A 20,207-nucleotide genomic window follows, 5' to 3' on the forward strand; every position below is an offset into this window, starting at 1 on the left:
CTTCAATAAATATGTAAATAGATAAATCTAAAGTTGCTTAAAAAGGGACAGCCGGTTGGCTTAGTCAATTAATCATTGGATTCTTGATTTTTGGCTTAGGTCATGATCTCAGGGTCCTGGGATCAAGCCCTGTGCTGGGCTTCCCACTCAGTGGGGAATCTGCTTGTCTTCTCTCCTTCTGCTCATGCACACACTCTCTGTGTGTGTGTGTCTCTTTCTCTCTCAAATAAATAAATAAAATCTTTTTTTTTTTTTTAAGATTTTATTTATTTACTTGACAGAGAGAGAGAGACAGTGAGAAAGGGAATACAAACAGGGATCATGGGAGAAGCAGGCTTCCTGCTGAGCAGGGAGCCCGATGCAGGGCTTGATCCCAGGACCCTGGGATCATAACCTGAGCTGAAGGCAGACGCTTAATGACTGAGCCACCCAGGTGCCCCAATAAATAAAATCTTTAAAAATAAATAAATAATTTGGGCACCTGGGTGGCTCATTCGGTTAAGTGTCTGCCTCAGGTTCGGGTCATGATCCCAGGGTCCTGGGATCAAGCCCCACATCAGGGCTTCTTGCTCAGCGGGGAGCCTGCTTCTCCCTCTGCCTCTACCTGCCCTCTTCCTGCTTGTGCTTGTGCTCTCTCTCTCTGCCATATAAATAAATAAAATCTTATCAATAAATAAATGATTAGATAAAGTTGCTGGAAAAAGTAAATAACCCCAATATCCATATGTATCACATACAAAAAGAATCCTTTCTTAGGAAGTAGCACTTTAAAAATAATTAGATTGGGGGACTTCTCCAGGCATTTAAATGTATATCTTGTTCAGGGATACCTGGGTGGCTTAGTTGGTTAAGCAGGTCATGATCCCAGGGTCCTGGGATCAAGTCCCACGTTGGGCTTCTTGCTCAGCAGGGACCCTGCTTTCTCCCTCTACTACTCCCCCCTGCTCATGCTCTCTCTCTGTCAAATAAATAAATTAAATCTTTTAAAAAATTCTATCTCATTAAGTCTTTAGCTTAAAAAGAATTTACGCTAAAAATCATTTGGGAGAAAGAAGAATCATTTTTCAATGATATTTTTTAAACTGCTTGTCCTTTACATTGTTAAATACATTCATTTAAACAGAGAGGTATACCTTGGTTGGAAATTATTTGTAATCCAAAATAGATACTGATAGAAATAAATAGAGCATATTTTAAAAAGACTTGCAGCATTTTGATTAAAGAATTAGAAATAACTTTCCATTTTATAAAAATGTAAAATTCTTGAGGAAAGGAACATTACCTAATTTTTTAAATCTCACAGTATCTGGCACAAATTTATACACATGTACTTCATGAATAACTTACTCAATAAAAAATATAGATAACTTCCTTCCAAAGATATTTTTTGAGTGTCCACTCATTTTGGTGGGCTTACTTATTTGCATTGTTGTAATTTATATTTGGCAAGGTATGATTAAAGTGAAAACATTCAAAAATTAATAAATTTCAAATGGCCAACGAGCACATGAAAAGATGCTCAACATTATTAGGCATCAGGGAAATGCAAATCGAAGCCACAGTGAGACACCACTTCGTACCCACCAGGATGGCTATAACCCCCAAATCAGATAATAGTAAGTGTTGCTGTGCATATGAAGAAATTAGGATCCTTATACACTGCTGGTGGGAATATAAAAACTGTGCAGCCTTTGGGAGATAGTCTAGCAGCTCCTCAAAAGGTTAGAGATAAAGTTATAATATGACCCAACAATTTAGGTATACACCCCAAAGAAATGAAGATATATGTCCACACAGGAGCTTGTAGATACGTTCATAGCAGCATTATTCGTAATAGCCAAAAAGTGGACACTGCCTAGATGTTCACAAATAAACCATGGTATATCCCATACAATGGAGTATTGTTCTGCAATAAAAAGAAATAAAGTCCTGTCACGTGCTGCAGCATGGTTGAACCATGAAAACACGCTAAGTGAAAGAAGCCAAGCGCAGAAGACCCACAGATGACCACAGATTGATTCCATTTGTATGAAATGCCCAGAACTGGCAAATCTGCAGAGACAGAATCTAGTAGATTCATGGTTGCCTAGGACTGGGAGATGTGGATAGGGAGAATGAGAAGTGACTAATGGGTGTGGGGTTTCTTTTTGGGGGTGTGCCACATGTTCAGAAATTGATCATGGTGATACTTGCACATTCTGTGAATATACTAAAAACCATTGAATTGTACACTTTTAAATCAGTGACTTGTGTGTTCTATGGTTTGTACCTCAATAAAGCAGATACTTTAAAGAAGAAAGTGATTGCAAAAGCTACCTAATTGATGAAAGGAGGGTTATAGGGAGAGCTAGAAGCCAGGAGTGAGCATCCCAGGTCCATGGCCCAGCTTGGGAGAAGTCTTAAAAACAGGGATTGGATCATTAAAAAGGGATGTGGAATGAATTTCTGTAAGGACTGAAAAGGAAGGGTATAGGGATATGTAAGAAGTCAAAGATAGATCTGGTTGCCTTAGTGATTGGAAATGGCAGGGATCCCCTTTTAAGGATTACTAGCCTGTCATGGATCAGAATTTGGTGACTCTGACCTGGCCTGCAGGACAATGTCTGGTGGTAGAAGTCCATCAGTGGCCAGAGAAGTTCATGTTTCAAATATCTCTAGTTGGCCTACATTTGACGAAATAAAAATACACTTTCTCTGTACCACCTTGCTTTTTAAATTAGTATGTATTCTCTCAGGAGAGCAAGGGAGAATTTTCAGTCTGATCCAGCATGGGGAATGTTGTCTTTCTAAAATGGAAGCACTGACTTCACCAAACCATTATCCATGTAGGTTTTTCAGATGTTTTCAATTAAATATTAAAAGCGTATGAACCTGAGTGTTGTAGAGCCACGTAGGGTGATAGGAAACTATTATTTTTATCACTGCCAAGAAAACAGAGAAGTTGAAGGCATTTTTCTTCTAAACGAGGAACCGTACATGTATACAATACAGTAATCATATCAGCCTCAGAATCCTTAATATTGCATTCGTTGTAATTCCAGCTTTCACACAGAAAAATTATGTGTGCATGTGTGCACATGCTCAAATAAAAGAATCCCTTCAGGGGCACCATGTTGTTATGTATCCAGATATCCTCCTTTCTCCTCCTCCCCTCCCCCACACCCCTCCCTCGTTGTAAATTGGCTTATTAAAACTGGTTCACAAGCCTTCTTTTTTTCCCTTTGTGATTGCCTTGGTCTTGGATTTTCAGTGTAGGACTAAAAATTCAAGTCAGATTTCAGTTACTAGGATAATTTTCTTTGAATTTTAAATTTTTCTAAGTAAATGCATAGATTTTTAATGAACCCGGCATTCAGTGGGTTTGCTTTAAATTTAGCTGGAGAGTTAATTTCATGATTGATTTATTAGCCCTTTGAAAGTATAAAAAGTGGTATCCATAGTTCATGAAGACTGAAAAACATCATCACATTTTGTTTAGCATCTTTTTAAAACCAATTAAAAGCTTTTCTAAAATGGATTGAACAGGAGAAAATAAAACATGTTCCCTAGGTCTTTATTTCAATCAAGTTGCCCTGTGTTGTGCAGGAGAAGAGATCGAGGGGGGGTAGAACACTGAAAAGGGCTGTCCCAGCAGGGAGCCACGCCGGAGAAAAGGGCTGCTCTGAGAACTCCCCGGCCGCGGCTCAGAAAGCCCCCGGCAGGCTTCATCTACATGCAGAGTCACACAAGGCGTGGGGGTGCCCCCCCGCACCACAGAGGTTTCACATGTGCTTCCCTGCTGATTCCTGTGAAAAGCTAACAATTGGCTCGGAGGGTAAAAGACCACTGCAGTTCACCCTCCCCGGGCTGGATGTACAATTTGTCCAGTGTTAGGAAATGTCCGGCTTAGCAGTGAGAGGCTTGAAGACACCCCTCCTTCCAGTGAGATTCCTAAAGCCGCCTCTTTTACTCAGTGACACTGGGGCCCTTTTCAGGTTTTGCAGATTTATGGAAGTTGAGGGGAATGTGCTTTTCAGCATCAGGAGGATGAAAGCCTTGGTCTTAGCAGCAAGGAAGATGGGGTAGGAAAGCCGTAAGGCCAGGTGAATCTTCCTGCAACCTGCGGTACCCAAGGCACCTGTTTGTTTCTTTCTGGGGAGACAGGATACAGCGCCTGCAAAGGAACTCCTAGGCTCTAAAATGACATGACTTCCCCAGTGTCCTCAAGCGCGCGAGTAGTTAGTTAAACCCATTAACCTGACTGCTTTAGCGCTCCGTGTCCTCGACACGATGGGGAATCAGATCGGAAGACTGCGTCTGTCGTCTGTCCTACAGTTGTCTGTCGGAACGGGCAACCGGTCCTCTCTGAGATGGTCCTCTGTGAGATGGTATATAGAAAACGGTAGCATCCGTGGGGGGACCCGGGTTAGTGGCTGTCGCCACTCTCAGCGCAGCCCCCACCAGCTGCCATCCAGCCTTCCCCAGGGCTGACCAGAGCTGGTGTCGTCGTCCGCCTAGAGCTTCTGTGCCCCATACCAGCTGGAAAACTCTTTGGAAACTGTACACTCTTACAAGAGAAGACCACTCTGAATTCATACCAGAGTTACTGAAGTAGAATTCAGACCTAGCAGTTAAGAGTTTTAGGTAAAGTCAGAGTTGTTGGGAAAAAAAAAACAACTACCTCACTGCCCTGCACCTAGGGTTTAGAGCCAGGACTGGCATCAGGTACCAGTAGAAAAACACTGTAGTGAGCTGCTGGTGGGAACTCGGGCAGGCAGCTCTGTCTGTCCCATAGACCGTGTTTTAACCTCACCAGTCTCTTGACAATACTGCTCTTCACATATTCCTGACAGGACATCCGAGTCCAGTCTTCAGAGATGTTATTAGGAAGTCTTGATGCTATTAAGCAACTCTTCAGCCTTCAGCCTTTGGGTTGCTTCAGCGAAATAAGCAGATAATGGAAGAGACTCCAGATCGTGCAGGCCTAAACATGAGTATCTCCCCATCTATCTGTTCAAAATTAACTCCGGCTAATGACTACAATATGACTCAATAAGATGTAGAACCACTTTAGGAAAGAGGTGTAGTCATTTTGCCAGACATATTAATCGTAATCATTGATGTGATGACTTGTGCATTGGACTGCTTTGTTGAAGAAAAGTTGTGTGATGGTTGACAGTTCAGTAGTCCAGTTTTTCCATGTATTAAGTCAGTGACATTAGATGGCTACTATATTTTATAAAATTCTTTATACTTTGCTTAGTATAGTAGTTGTCTCAAAGTTCTATGTAATATATATATATATATATATATATATAGAGAGAGAGAGAGAGAGAGAGAGAGAGAGAATGATTTCAGTTACATAAAAACTAGTGAAAGAAATGTGGTGAGTCCATTTATAAAACAATGCTACAGATACCTGCTAAATAAACCATCATGTTTTCAGGGGCACCTGGCTGGTTCGGTTAGTTAGAGTCTTGATCTCAGGGTCACAAGCCCCACGTTGGGTGTGGAACCTACTTAAAAAATAAAGTAAATAGGGGCACCTGGATGGCTCAGTGGGTTAAGCCTCTGCCTTCGGCTCAGGTCATGATCTCAGGGTCCTGGGATCGAGCCCCACATCGGGCTCTCTGCTCAGTGGGTAGCCTGTTTCCCCCTCTTCCTCTCCCTGCCTCTCTGCCTACTTGTGATCTCTCTCTCTGTCAAAAAAATAAATAAAATATTTAAAATAAATAAATAAATAAAATAAAAAAGTAAATAAATCAAAAGAGACACACATTTAAAAAGCATGTTTTCAAAATAGGGTTTTTGTTGAGTTTGGGAGAGCACACCTATAATAGGTATTAATGGATATAAAAAACTATAAGACGTGTAGGCACCATTTTCAGCTAACTCAGAATTAAATATCTGAAGTTTAATCATCGGGAAACTGCTAATGGTGCTGAGGCACAATATTCTCTCCCTGCCAGAGTGTCTTTACCGAGCCCTGCTGCGATAAATATCTTACTGTGACATGACCTCAGGGTTAGAGAAGTATTGATTTTAGTACCATAGTATTCTGCAGTGGCGTGGGTCTCGTGCGGAGCCCCGTCTGCAGACCTTGCTCTTTGTATCGGAGCCAGAAAACCCAAGTTTGAGTCTTAGCTCAGTCAGCTTTGAACCAGTCCCTTAAAATCTTTGTCTGTTTCCTCATCTGTAAAATGGGGGTAATTCTCCCTGCCTCTACCCCACTGAGGGCCAATGAAGATAATGTATCAGGAGGTCCTCTGTAACCCTGCGGGCTACGCAGATAGAAGGTACTGATGCTTTCCTGTGAAGAGCATGGAGTTACTGAAAAGTAGGAATCTGCCATTGTCCACAGAGCATGGCGTCTGTAAAGGATTGATTTATAGAGTCTTAACCCAGCATCTTTGAAAAGAGAATGGATGTTCTCTTGACTGGAATATTCCCATTGCATGGTGCCAAGGGTTGACCATCTCCAAGTCCGTTCCTGTTTTGTGGCTGTTCCAACGTTCTTAGAGGGTCTGGTATTTCATTAAGACTGTTGCTTGGAACTAGATTTTCCAGTTTGTTTGTTTATTTAAAGAAAGGAGGTGCCTTTGGATGGTCCACAGAATCTTTTTAGCCTGTAAGATGGGAAAACTAAAGACTGCAACTGCTGTATAGAGCAAGCAGATCATCAGAAAGTGAGCTGGAGTTCCAACCTGGAATGCCCAGGCACAGACTCCCTCATTCACAGTCTCCCTCATTCACAGTACTGGGAAAACTTAAGTATGCCCTGCTTCCCTCTCTCCCATGTGCTGGAATTTAGAAGCTTCCTAAGTACTCTGGTCTGAGGATTAGAGATCCCTGTGATAAACGAAGAATGAAATAGAGACAGGAAGTTCAGGGCTGAGCAGGGTAACGAGTCAAGGTAGGAACAGGGCTTCTGGCCATTGTTAGATCCCTGAGGACACTGCCTGTTACGTTTATCCTCAGCCTCCAAGGACTGGCCCACCTACTTGCTTTTCCCCTACAGCCGCCTGTTGGTTGTGACTAAAGCTCCCCTGTTCTCCTAAATTAGGGTGGACCAGGTTAGTATCTCACAGCTTCCCTCCTGACTTGTTGTCCCTGAAACAAGAGCACAGATCTTTGGAGATTTCCTAGGGCTTTATACTGTGTGGCATAACAACTGTTGGGTAAGAAGAGCCAGTAAGGGGCGCCTGGGTGGCTCAGTGGGTTAAAGCCTCTGCCTTCAGCTCAGGTCATGATCCCAGGGTCCTGGGATTGAGCCCCGCATCAGGCTCTCTGCTCAGCAGGGAGCCTGCTTCCTCCTCTCTCTGCCTGCTTCTCTGCCTACTTGTGATCTCTGTCTGTCAAATAAATAAATAAAATCTTAAAAAAAAAAAAGTTTTTGAAAAAAAAAAAAAGAAGAAGAAGAAGAGCGAGTAAGAGGAATCTTACAGAAGGTCCAGAGCAGTCCGTCAAGATTCCTGATAGTTATTGGGAAGTAGACGGAATGAAGTCTTGATCTTGTTAAGTCACTACGTGGTCTGAAGCCACATGTTCATCTTGAGACCTTCCGTACCCCTCACACTGGGGAATGGAAAGTGGGCTTCCACAAGCAGGCGCCAGACAATATGAACAGCCCTACCTTCGCCTTCCTTTTTTTTTTTTTTTAAAGATTTTATTTTTTGCTTGACAGAGATCACAAGTAGGCAGAGAGAGGGGAAGGGAGGAAGCAGGCTCCCCACTGATCAGAGAGCCCAATGCAGGACTCGATCCCAGAACCCTGGAATCATGACCTGAGCCAAAGGCAGGGGCTTTAACCCACTGAGCCACCCAGGCGCCCCCCCCTTTTTTTTATTAAACCATTTAGGCTACGTGGATGATAGTACTTACTACAAATGGGTGTTTTGAAAATGGTTCGTCTTAACTACACATAGAACTGGCATTGGCAGTGTAAATAACGCACAAGAGTTAGAATCCAAAGACTTGAATTTGAATCCAGTCACATCTGAGCCTCAATTTTCTACTTTTCTAGAATAGGAACAATAGTATTACTGAGGTTAAGAATGTGAGAGTTTAATAAGCGTTTATTGCAGTTCTCTGTAACCTGCAAAGCACAACTTGGCCGTTACTTTATTATTCACTTCCGTGAAAACTTTGACTCTGTCTTTCCCCACACAAAAATATATAAAACCAGCAAAGCAACCAACCCTTATCAAAGGAGCTTGGCGCCAGGTGGCTCCTGCCGAAGAAACCAGCCCTAGAAACTGGGAAGAAAGTGCATAGCAGCTTTCTCTGCCAGCCATCTTGTTCCTTGCAGCCCCTGGCTGCCTTAGCCAGCCTCGGAGCAAGTGGAAGATGGGAACCAGTTTCCAGAATAAGAGGGACAATAATGGGAAGGAAGGACGGGGAGAAATAACCAGGTGACCACAGTCAGATGGAAAATTCTGGCCACCCAGCTCGTGACCCATTGTCTCTATAAACTGGGCCTGTGTCAGAAACTGCCGGAATAACTCTCAAGTCACCTTTCACTTAATCCTGAGTTACCCTCCGAGTGTGATTTCAGTCAAAGAAAAAAGGACTGAGGGTGAGGGGTTGTAATGCCGAAATTGTGCCTTATGGTTGTCTTTATGTCAGTGGCCCTCCAGGTGTTTGAATGCGTACCCCTACCAGTAAAGAAAGCATATGAGCTTATCCTCCCAACCTTTTTTTTTTTCCCTCCCAACCTTTTAATACTACATTTCTTATTCTATCAGATGATGTTCATTTTAGAACATACACAAAAAAGGAAATTTTTTGAAGAATGCGGTCAAAAATAAAAACCAAAGGAAGTTCTATTATTTCCCCATCTTAAAGGCACCTGCTGTACCCTAGATGGTAGGATTATAGGTGATTTTTTTTTCTGCTTTATTGCTTCTTCCAGTTTATAAATTTTCAACAGTAAGCATTTGTTACTTTATAATCAGGAAAAAAGAAAAACTTAATGTGTATACGATTGTTTTCATTTTTTACCAGCAGCATGTAACTGTCAAAATTCTTTAATTCCAATCCTTCCAGCTGATTTGCTCTTCGACTAACAGGGTTAAATGAATGCACCTTTGTCTCTCAGCTTGTCTATGTATAATTTCTTTTTTGAACCTTTGTTTTTCTTGTAAGGCTGATTTAATTTAAGGTCTGGTCTGTAAGACACCCTGCGGTCCTGAGAGGAAAACTGTGAAAATGTCTCATGCCTCTCACAGTTGTCCGTGGAGACCCACCTGGCATTCAGCTCAGTGTTGTGCCTCCAATAGGCTCTTATGAAGCTGGAATGCCAGTGCAACCAACGTTGATGAAGATAGATGGTGACAATTGTATTAAGTTCCATGGAAGGGCAATGGGAAGGTTTTTCCCCCCACCCAAAAATATTTCTTTTGACATACAAGTTTGAAATATTACTTTACAGAATATATGCTTTCCCTAGGATGTGTACTTAATAAGCATCTGTTCCACACTGTAAAATAAAGGATGAATGAGACACTTGTACCTGCCCTCAAAGAGCTTATGATCCAGAACCACCTGGTCAGTTGTGCAATTGGTGAGCAAAGTAGAGTGACAGTTGAGATTTAACATCCAGCCCACCCTTTGTTCACTAAGCCATCCGCCCCCGTGGTGTAGGGCTACATCCACTTGGAGTGGGGTTGCTGCATTTGGTAGATAAGAATAAAGGACACGCAGTTAAATCTGAATTCCAGAAAGATATCAGATAATTTTTGGTCTATCTCATGTAGTGTTTGGGGCACACTCGGGGCTTTATCTGGCAGCCTTAGCCCTGAGAGTGACTTTTATAAGGTGTTGGGGCTTTGCTGGGTGGGGTGAGGAGAGCTGCATGCTTCTTTCTAGTTCATCTACCTAGGAAAGGTTTTGTTTTTTGTTTTTTTTTTAATTAACTGAGTCTAGTGTCCCTGTCACAATCCAGTGATGGAGGGACATGTGTGAACATGATGTATCTGATTAAGTTTTATAAGCTGTGTTGCTTCCAGTGGAATACAAAGGAAAGCACAGCCCATCTTACTGAGAAAATCTGCAAACGTTCCACAAAGCGTTCTTGATCTTGGTCTTGAAAGATGACTAGAACGGGACTTATCAGGGCCATTGTGCTACCGTAAGGAATTCCAGCTCGGAAGCAATGAGGAGAGATGGTAAAAGATGCATCTATGCCAGAATTAGCAAATTTTTATTACTTATACACCAACTGGTACTTGGAAATGTAAGGATATATTTTGTGTACAGTTACTTACCTCAGGCTTCCTACGGCGTATTCATTTTCCCTGGAGACAAGAATAGGAATTCGTAACAAATCAAAAGCTTTATTTTTTTCGAATGATGGAAGCTTAGCCTCTTTAAAATATGTATTGTTACACTTTAGCCTTTTTTTAAGAGGAAAAATTGCTACGTACATTTGTGGTGTCTGCACTGTGTTAAAGAATAAGGATCATCATTACAAATAGTAATCACATGGGTCAGAAATATCATGGGGGACAGCAGGAACTATTGGGATGTGTACAGCTCTGTCCAGGCGGTCATGAAATACGTCCAGGGTGCCTGTTTTGTTTTGTTCTAGTTTTTTGGTACCTTTCCTTGTTCTTAATGGTTTTACCGTTAGCTCTGACTTGCAAAATCCCATTGAATTGTGTTAGCCTACCTACCTCTGATGGTTCCGCTTTTCTAATTTGCTGCCTCTGGTCAACTGTGAACTAAAAAGGATTGGGACTCATGAGTTGTTTGTAAAGTAGGAATAACCAGGCCATAAGAGTTGGAGGAGTTTTCCTGTGTGCAGGGCCACATTATGACTTACATGGGCCCTTTTCTCCATAAAAACATTCAGAATTTTTATTTTCCAGCTGTTGGTATTTCAGACATCTTCTTGGGGTGCCTGACTGGCTCAGTCAGTGGAGCATGTGACTCTTGATCTTAGGGTTGTAAGTTTGAGCCTCATGTTGGGGTGTAGAGTTTACTTAAAAATAAAATCTTTAGGGGCGGCTGGGTGGCTCAGTTGAGCATCCGACTTAATTTCGGCTTAGGTCATGATCTCAGGGTCATGAGATTGAGCCCCAAGTCAGGCTCTGTGCTGGGTGTGGAACCTGCTTAAGATTCTCCCTCTCCCTCTGGTTCTCCCCCACCTAAAAAAATAAATAAAAATGAAATAAAATAAAATAGAATCTTTAAAAATAACAACAACAAAACATTTTCTTTGACCTGAAAGTTCTTTGTTTTCTTCTGATTTTAAAAAGAAAATAGAGGGGCACCTGGGTGGCTCAGTGGGTTAAAGCCTCTGCCTTCAGCTCGGGTCATGATCCCAGGGTCCTGGGATCGAGCCCCACATCGGGCTCTCTGCTCAGCGGGGAGCCTGCTTCCCCCTCTCTCTCTGCCTGCCTCTCTGCCTACTTGTGATCTCTTGTCTGTCAAATAAATGAATAGAGTCTTTTAAAAAAAAGTTAAAAATTTAAAAATAAAAGAAAATAGAGGGGTACCTTGTTGGCTCAGTCGGTTAAGCATCCAACTCTTAATCATGGCTCAGGTCTTGATCTCGTGGTTGTGAGTTCAAGTCCGACACTGGGCTCCACACTGGGTATGGAGCCTACTTTAAAAAAAAAAAAAAAAAAGAATATTTTTGTGGGCCCTTCCAAGTTTTATGGGCCCTGGCCACTGTGCTCACTGTGCCTAATGGATAAGATGACAGTAGCAGTGAGTAAAATCACTTGAATCTCACTCTGTTTTGGTGCTAGAAGTTAGAGGATTTTTGCTTATTTCTTGGCTCTGTGTTCTGGATAGCTGGAATTATTCAGCCAACTGGCTTCCATGTAAGTGAGGGCATGTTGATCCGTGTTCGAAAAGGTTGGGGCCTGCAGGATTCCATGGACTTGTGTTGGGTTAAGTGAGGGCAGAGTGTGGAGAGAAGGCAAGTTCTGAAATATCTTGGACATAAGACATCATTGCGAACTGGTAGAAAACTCTGGAAAGCGTTTCAGTAAAGAGGAAGGCTGTGGATAAAAGTCACAGAGGTAGAAATTAAATGAGAAGGAAGAAGAAAATTGACCTGGTTAGAGCACAAAGGTCATTGTAGGGTGCATCAAACTAAACGACTAGAAAGGGAAGGAAACTTCCTGTGGGTGCCAGACTAAGGAGTTTGGATCTGCTAATGAATCAGTGGTCATCTTAATTCAGTTTCTAATGAGAACTATTCCTTTCGGCACTAAGAATACTGTGGCATAGTCAGTCCAGCTTTATTTTCTTAATTTAAACTTTTCTCCGAAGAGCTCAGAGATCATAATTCCTAGGTGATGTATCTCCCTGACTCATAATTAAGAGATCAGCCATTGCTGATAGGAGTTAAAAATTGCACAGATGAGAACAATGGGCAGCAAAGCATAGTGGAAATGTCTGAGGCCTGAACTCTAGCTTCAGCTCCCTGCCTGGACATAAAAGCCACAGACAGGTCCCTTCACCTCTCATCCCAGGTTTCTCATCTACAAAATAGCCAGGGGAAGACTAGGTCATCTTTAATATGAGATCATCTTCAAGAGCTACTCAGGTGTAAAACCTCATGATTCACTGTCTTTTTCACAAATTGATACTAAAATATTATGTAATATGATAAAGTGATCTGCTCTTGCCTATAGTAATTATTTTAAATTATTTGGGGTGAAGTTTCTCATTTCATACTCAGTCTGCATCATGAATTCATGAATTCCCCTCCTTATTGTCCTCTGCCTTGCTCACAGCACCACGAGGATGGTTACAAATTACAAAGACCGACAAAGACTGTAGACTAAGAATTTGCTCCAGGGGAAAACCTAATGGAGAGTTTTAAGTGTAGTTATCTGCCTGGCTGTAGCATGATTTATGTGAAACATCCTTCCTTTGGTATTCAACTTAAATATTTAACCACAAAAAAAAAAAAAAAAAAAGTTACCAGACATTTGAGCATGAGAAATCAGAAATGCATGCAGAATATGCAAAGAGGCCCCTACCTCTCCTTTTACTATCCTGACTACTGGTTGTTTTGAATGGTCGTTCATTTTCTCCCTTCTTTTGGGGAAACCAAGAGTTATAGGAGATGCTTAATAACACTTCTTGTTCCTCAATAACACTTGTTGAATGAATGCCTTCTAATGAATCTCCTCTCTTTCCCGTCAGTGAAATCAGTATTATCTGATCCGTAGCTTAACTATGCATCCGATGAGTTGATTAATTGAAACCAAGAGATGACAGCCTTCCTGGTATCTGCCGACATTGTAAATGAGGTGTAGATGCCATTCATTCTAGATTATTTTCTTGAAAACCTGTTACCGCATTCCCCATTGGGGGCTCCAAGGTATAGACTCTGAAATGGTCGTTATTTTCCTGTTGAACGCTTGGTATCACGTGCCTTTTTCCAGGGCGGGAACAGGGAATGTAATGAGGAAGGAGTGATCTGCACCCCCAAAGTCTGCAGTGAGATTACCGTTTCACCATTCATTCAATGCAAATGTACTCTAGCTGCCCCCCCACCACATATCAATAGATCCAAACAGACAAAAATCCTGTCCTCCTGAAGGAAGACCAGCAATAAATACAATACTAAGTGAAGACAATTTCCCATGTTAAAAGGGGATCCATCCTGGGGGGAAGAGAGCAGGATGAAGGGAACGGAAGAAGGGGGGTCTGCAGTTCTACATGGTGGAGCATGGGGCTGTGTGAGCCTCGCGGAAGGGGTGACGGTCAAGCAATGCCGTGACGTCAGGGGGAGAATCAGGCGGTCAGTCGCATAAGGGAAGAGCATTCTAGGTGGAGGGAGCGCAGGAGTGGCTTCTGTGGCCGGGGATGCTGCGCTAACAGCCACCAGGGCCGAGATGAATAAAACAGGGCTCCATACCGGCAGGGAGCCGACAGGGTAGGAAGGAGTTTCAGATTTGCAGTTAAGGGCAGCCAGAAAGCTGTGTAAGAACTGTGGTGGGTAGAATGTTTTTTGTTTGTTTTTTTTAACATCTCTGTGTTGAAGAATACAAATGAAGTAAACGTATGTGAAATTCTTCCCATTGTGTGACTGAGGCTAGGTAAGTCGGGGAGTAAAGCACGGCTTACTGGGAATGCTTCTTCACACCCCTGCCCGGACCTGGCCTCTCCCTCAGAAGCCTCTTGCTGAGGACTCACTCTCACCCCTGCCCGACTCCTAAAGGTGATGGTGGGTCTTTAGTTCAGACCTCATGTGGGCCTCCCTGGAACCCTAGTCAACTGAAGACTGGGGCTCTGCTCTCCCCCCGAGAGTGAATCTTGGGAGAAGGTGCTCCCTGTGCATCATTGGCTGTCAGGACCCTGGGCCGGGAGGAGAGAGATTTGCAGACACCCCGCTGTTTGCCCACCTAACCTAACCCTGACCTCACCTCGCGTTAGGGAGTCCTGACGTCCTACAGGACGCTCTGTCAGTTCCCTTCAAGACCCTCCATTCAAGCTGCGCCTCCTTTCATTCTCGCCTCCTCTGAATGACTCCCCTTCGCCAGCCTTCGCCGCCCCCCGCCCCCAACAGCACTCTACTCTGACAGGTGGGTAGGATTTTTATCCCATTTTTATGATGGAAGAGGAGACGGGTACTCAGAAGTGAAATAATCTACTCCAAGCCACACCGCTGTGAGCGACAGAGCCAGTCCTTTTGCTCCTGTACCAAGCCACCAATCCATCTGGAGACTTGTCGCTCCTCCCTTGCCGTCTGCCAGCCCTGGGCTTGCCATAAAAAGGACATCGTGTGTGAGGTCTCTGGGGACGGGGTGGGGGGGTGCGAGGGAGGTGCAGATCCTTCCTGGGCGTGCTCACTTGGAGAGCTGGCACGTCGCTGTCCACCGGCCCCTAGACTGTCCTGCCCGGAGCTGCCAGGATCCTCTTTCTCTTCCTCACTCTTCTGCCTCCTCAAGAACCTTCTTTAGTTTCCTGTTGCTTTTTATATCAAATCTCCTTCCTTAGTTAAGCATTCCGAGTCTTCCTTTCAGTGGCTGCCCACTCCCCTCTCTAAAAAAACCTTCGTTTTCAGCCTTGAACTCTCTGGTTCAGCTGCCTCCACCACCCACATAGGATTTAGTAGCATTAAGAGACCCGTCCCTTCTCCTCCAGGACCTCCTCTGTGTCCGTGAGTCCCCGGTATTACAGCAATCTTCCTAGATGCCCCGACTCCAAGGAAACTGTCCCCTTATGCTCCGTCCCCTCGACCATTATAAATCTGTTTGCTGATGTGTTACTTGGTACTGGTCCCTGAATGTGCATTTGCTCTTCCCAGCTAAGTTGTAATCACTTTGAGGGCACAAACCAAATCTCATAATTCCATAAATACCTGAACAGAATAAATTCTTGTTAATGATCTGACTGACTAGTCTTTTACTTACTGGGTTTATAAATTCTTTCCATTCTGAAAATCTTCTCTCTCAAAAAACCCTCAGACTCTTAACAATCAGAAAATAAAGTTTAAGGCCCCGGCACTCAGCAGTTTTGAGTTGCACTTTTAAACTCACTTCTTAATCCATTTCAGGGTTCCCGATTGTTCCCTGTTAATTCTTCTTACCGAGGGTGTATTACACTTGCCCAGCATTGAATGATATGGAAAGAATGGCCTTTCTTTTACTGCATAACTGACTTTACTTTTGTTCACAGGTTAAAATCAGCCCTTCCATTCCACTGCAGTATTATATTGGTGGCATTTTTATTTAAGAAAAAAAAGCTTTCTTCCACATGAACTTTTGTTACAAATCAGTTTATTGGGGCCAATCAATGGGCAGGACCTATGAAAGGGTGTGGATTATCTGGTTAGTCCTTTGTGTGGCAAAAGGCTTAGATACTGCTTAGTACTTTGTTCATTCTTCATCATGTAAAGAAGTGTTTTTTTGAAGGATCAACACCTGACTGAGCCCTGCCTTTTTCATGGAAATGTTTTCACCTGAGTTGCTTCTTATGGCACTGAGAATTAGTTAACTAATACTTATTTAACCTTGGAACAATGTTTATCATAATCCGATTGGCAGATAATCATTTTATTTAGGCCCGTTCTTTATTATATCAGGAACTAGCAAATCTCAGTAAAGAGTATGCTGGGAACAATTTCTTTTTTTCTCCTTCAAATAAGTTATCATTCTACTTTTTTTCTTTCCATCAAGGGGCATGTTTCCATGCTGTAGACTTAAGACTAGTAGCCACACATTAACGAGTTGGATTTCCCCTCTTGGGTTGAACTCTACTTTTATTTTTTAAAGCCAGCTTTCCTATTACGTGCTGCTGGCAGCTTTTCATCCAGAATGTTCTCCAGTATGATTTACCACATTAACACACTCAGAGTTGTTTTTTCATGATAAAGCTTCCTCATGAGCATTACCACTAATTAATAGACAAAATGACCCAGCACAATTTAATTATTTGGTAATGATTTTCGGTGTTTTCGTAAAGATGAGCTTTACAAGTCAAGGCCTGAACTTGCCTGGGTCGTGACCTCTCTGCAGTGTTTGCAGTCTTGTTAAACAAGGAGTAGAGCAAAACATAAATTAGTGTTTCCATTATAAGTTGCTATACGTTTCCCAGTCTTTCAACACTCCAAAGAGCATAGTCATGGTTAAACGTAAGAGAAAGTTTCACTTGGAAAATGGCAATTCCTGCTTTCTGGAGTGACTAAGAAGCTTCTTCCTTAAGGCCTTTCTTCTAGGGCCAATGTGTGGCCCTCCTGGAGAGGAGACAAGATGAGGGAGTTTGAGTGTTGAGCTATAGAACATTAAAAACCTCAGGAAAAGGAGAGATGACTGTTGCCTTTCATTGTAATGAGGACGTACTAGCCTGTGTGGTGGCCCTTAGCATCTGTTAGCCTTCAGGGTTGTGTTCCTAAGTTTAGAGATGGAATTTAGCATTGAATGTTAAAGTACTACTCTTCTGTGATAGTAGAAATATGTATATCTTTGTGTGTTTGTAATTACCCCGACTCCCCAGTTTTTGTTTTTATTATTTTGCCCTCAGACTTATGTATTTCTGCTCCTTCTGGCTTGGAATATCCTTCCCCTTCATCTTTCTAGTCAACCCACTCGTTCCTTAAGACTCGCTTCCAGAAGAACAGATGTTTCTCTGCCACGTGTTCCCTCCCTCTACCATGATGACCTGTGCATAATACCCCCCACCTGCCCATAATATATACTCATTACCTCTTTTGTAGCTGTCTATATATACAGGGTCTGTTCCAGATTCATCTAGGAGCTTGATAAAGTTCTGTTGATAATGTGTTTGATTTTTAGCTAGTTGAGTTCTTAAATGATAATAATGATTATCCTTCAATCTGTATACTTCCCAGGAATACTGTCCCATGGTCTTTGCATAGTCATTGTATGCCAGCCTCTAACCGTGCCAGAAGGTCTTGACTTTGCTTCTCTGATATTCCTTTGTTTTTGTTGGTTCATTTTCCATTATTGGCACAGTAGGTGGACAAACACAGTGAATAAGACTGAGAATGCATGATCTGCCTTATTGATTTTAGTGGTATAATGTTTACAAAACCCAAACTGAAACTGTTTTGGCATCCGATCGTCAATTTCTTAACATCTTTTCCTGTGTTTGTTTTAATTTTCACATAATAATTTATTTTCTCATTGATTTTCTTTTTTTTTTTTTTTTAAGATTTTATTTGTTCATTTATTTGGAAGAGAGATGGTAAGAGAGCAGGAATGGGGGGAGAAGGAGAAGCAGGCTCCCTGCTCACATGGGACTCGATCCCAGGACCCTGGGATCATGACCTGAGGTGAAGGCAGATGCTTAACTGACTGAGCCACCCAGGCACCCCTATTTTCTCATTTTAATATCCTGAGTTTCTAAGATCCATGAATAGGTTTAATGATTGTATTAAAGCTTATCTTTGGAGTAAGTGTGTACCATAAATCTCGTAACATAGTTTAAAATGCACTCCTTTCCTATTTTCCAAGTAAACGTTTTTTAAAATATGTTTTTCTTCATCAAGAACAGCAGTATACAGTTTTGGATTCTGGATCTGGCTTCCATTCCTGGATCCATCATATATTAGTTATTCGACCTTCAACAAATTACTTGTATCTGTGAGATTCAATAGCTCCGTCAGTAAAGCAGAGAGAATACAAGTACTTAATTCTCAGGATTATACGAACATGAAATGAGACATTGATCTGAAGAGTTGCCATTCTGCAAGTAGCAAATGGGAGTCTCCATATTGAATGGTGGGAAACCCAGATCCCTTCCCCCATCGACTCCCAGTATGCCGGAAACTAGGCTTTATAACGTTCAGGAAGAAGATTGGAAGATTCTTTCCTGGGAAAAATGTACATATCCTGACCTTTGAAGGACCCCCAATCATCAGCCAAGTCTTATCTGATCATCCTGTAGTGAAGCCCTCAGACTAAGAGCTTCTAGTCACTAGTTTAGCTCTTAAATCTGAATAGTCATCCAGCAATCACCAGATCCTCGAGGGAAAGCTCCAGTGAACAAATAGGAAATAAAGGAACTCCGGGGAGACAAGACAAAGCAGAGAACAGAAGAAAACATTACAAAATCTGTAATATTCACACAAATCTAAAATAAGGTATCATACCCATTAAATACAATAAGAAAAATTAAAGAAACAAGAAAGAGCTCTTAGAAATGAAAATATATTATAGAAAGAACTTAATATAAAGGTTGGAAGATAATGTTGATACTAACCCAAAAAGTATTTGAAAGAGAAAGGTAAAAACCAGGAGCCAAAAAAAAAAAAAAAAGAAACTTAGTCTTAGTAGACCAGTATGCAACTAAAGGAGGTTTGGGGGTGGGGGGTAGAGGGGTATAAACCCCCCCAAAAAAAAACAAAAAACAGAAAAACACAGAAATGAATGAAAAGAAGTATCAAAGAAATAATCTAAGATTATTTCCTAAAACTGAATCACTTTTCAGGTTAGAAAGGACCCATCTAGCACCAGCAGAATGAGCAAAGACTTACCTCAAGGTGTGTGATTTTAAAATTATAGAATATAAAGGTAAGGAGAAGGTCCTTTAAAATTAAAAAAAAAAAAAAAAAAAGAGAGACAGACAATATCAGAATAATATCAGTCTTCTAGCCAGCACCACTGAAAATGAAAAGACAATAGAATAATGCCTTCAAAATTCTGGAGGGAAAATTATTTTTAGCCTTGTTCTCTGGGCCTACTGAACTCTCAGGTATTGAATAGACAGTATAAATGGTGGAATAAAAGCATTTCCAGATGTTCAAAGTCTTTGCATTTTTACCTCCTGTGCACCCTCTCTCAGGAAGTTATTGAAGTAGGTGCACGGTGGAAAAGGGGATGAATGCAGACAGACCAAGATGTAGGGGATCTAACAGAAGAGAAGAAAGTTCTAGAACTGCAGCTATGCAGCAGCAATCCATCCAGACTCTCTGAGAATAGAGGGCTCCAGGAGGGGGATGTCTTAAACAAACAAACTTTAAAATTCCCTGACATGTTCGAATGTATTGAAAGGATATTCATGGTTGTGTTTGTTTGGGGATGAACTTGTAATTGGTACGTGGTCTACTAAGCTGAGGGTGAAAATGGCAGTTACTAAGTCTAATAAATACAAAATGTTTCCTAGGAAAGGAAATGTAATAGTATATTACATGGCTTAGCTGTCAATCATATTTATATAATCATGATAAATACTGAATGTAGCCTTATTCAAAGACTATGAAATAACCACATTGGAAGGGAAGGACAAGAAAAGGGGCACAGGGTGGGGGGTTGTGAAAAAATAATATTAAATCCCCATCTTCAATAATAGGTGATCAATAAAATTTAAAGCTTAAAACAAAGATCTAAAAATAGTGGTATAACCTTGTTATTTAAAGAAAAGGAGGTAAATACAAGAAGAAAAGCTTAAGAGTTTAAAATGATTGCCTTTGGAGAGAGGGAATCAGAAATGGTGGCGTAGGACTGCTATAGGTTTTAAACATTTTTTGTATGTTTTGGGGTTAAAAACTGAAATTTTAAAATATTAAGTGACACAGTTATGTAAAGCACTTGGCACCCTGCCTTTTACAGGTAAGTATTGCATAAATGTAAACAATTATTGTTAACCTACTCCTTTAAATTTTTTTTTTTATTTTAGAGAGGGTGTGAGCGGGAGGGGCAGACGGAGAGAAAAGCTCAAGCAGACTCCATGCTGAGTGCAGAGCCTGATGCAGGGGCTCCATCCATCTCATGACTCTGAGATCAGAACCTGAGCCAAAA

At 41.8% G+C, this 20,207-nt stretch overlaps 1 protein-coding gene across 1 annotated transcript in view; it reads left to right on the plus strand.

The window, feature by feature from the left end:
- The window catches only part of NSF (N-ethylmaleimide sensitive factor, vesicle fusing ATPase), a 147,793-nt gene that overhangs the window by 120,119 nt on the left and 7,467 nt on the right, over positions 1–20,207 (plus strand). The window lies entirely within an intron of this gene.

The sequence above is a fragment of the Lontra canadensis genome, unplaced genomic scaffold, assembly GCF_010015895.1.
Source record: "Lontra canadensis isolate GAN:19392208 unplaced genomic scaffold, GSC_riverotter_1.0 scaffold41, whole genome shotgun sequence".
NCBI classification, from domain to species: Eukaryota; Metazoa; Chordata; class Mammalia; order Carnivora; family Mustelidae; genus Lontra; species Lontra canadensis.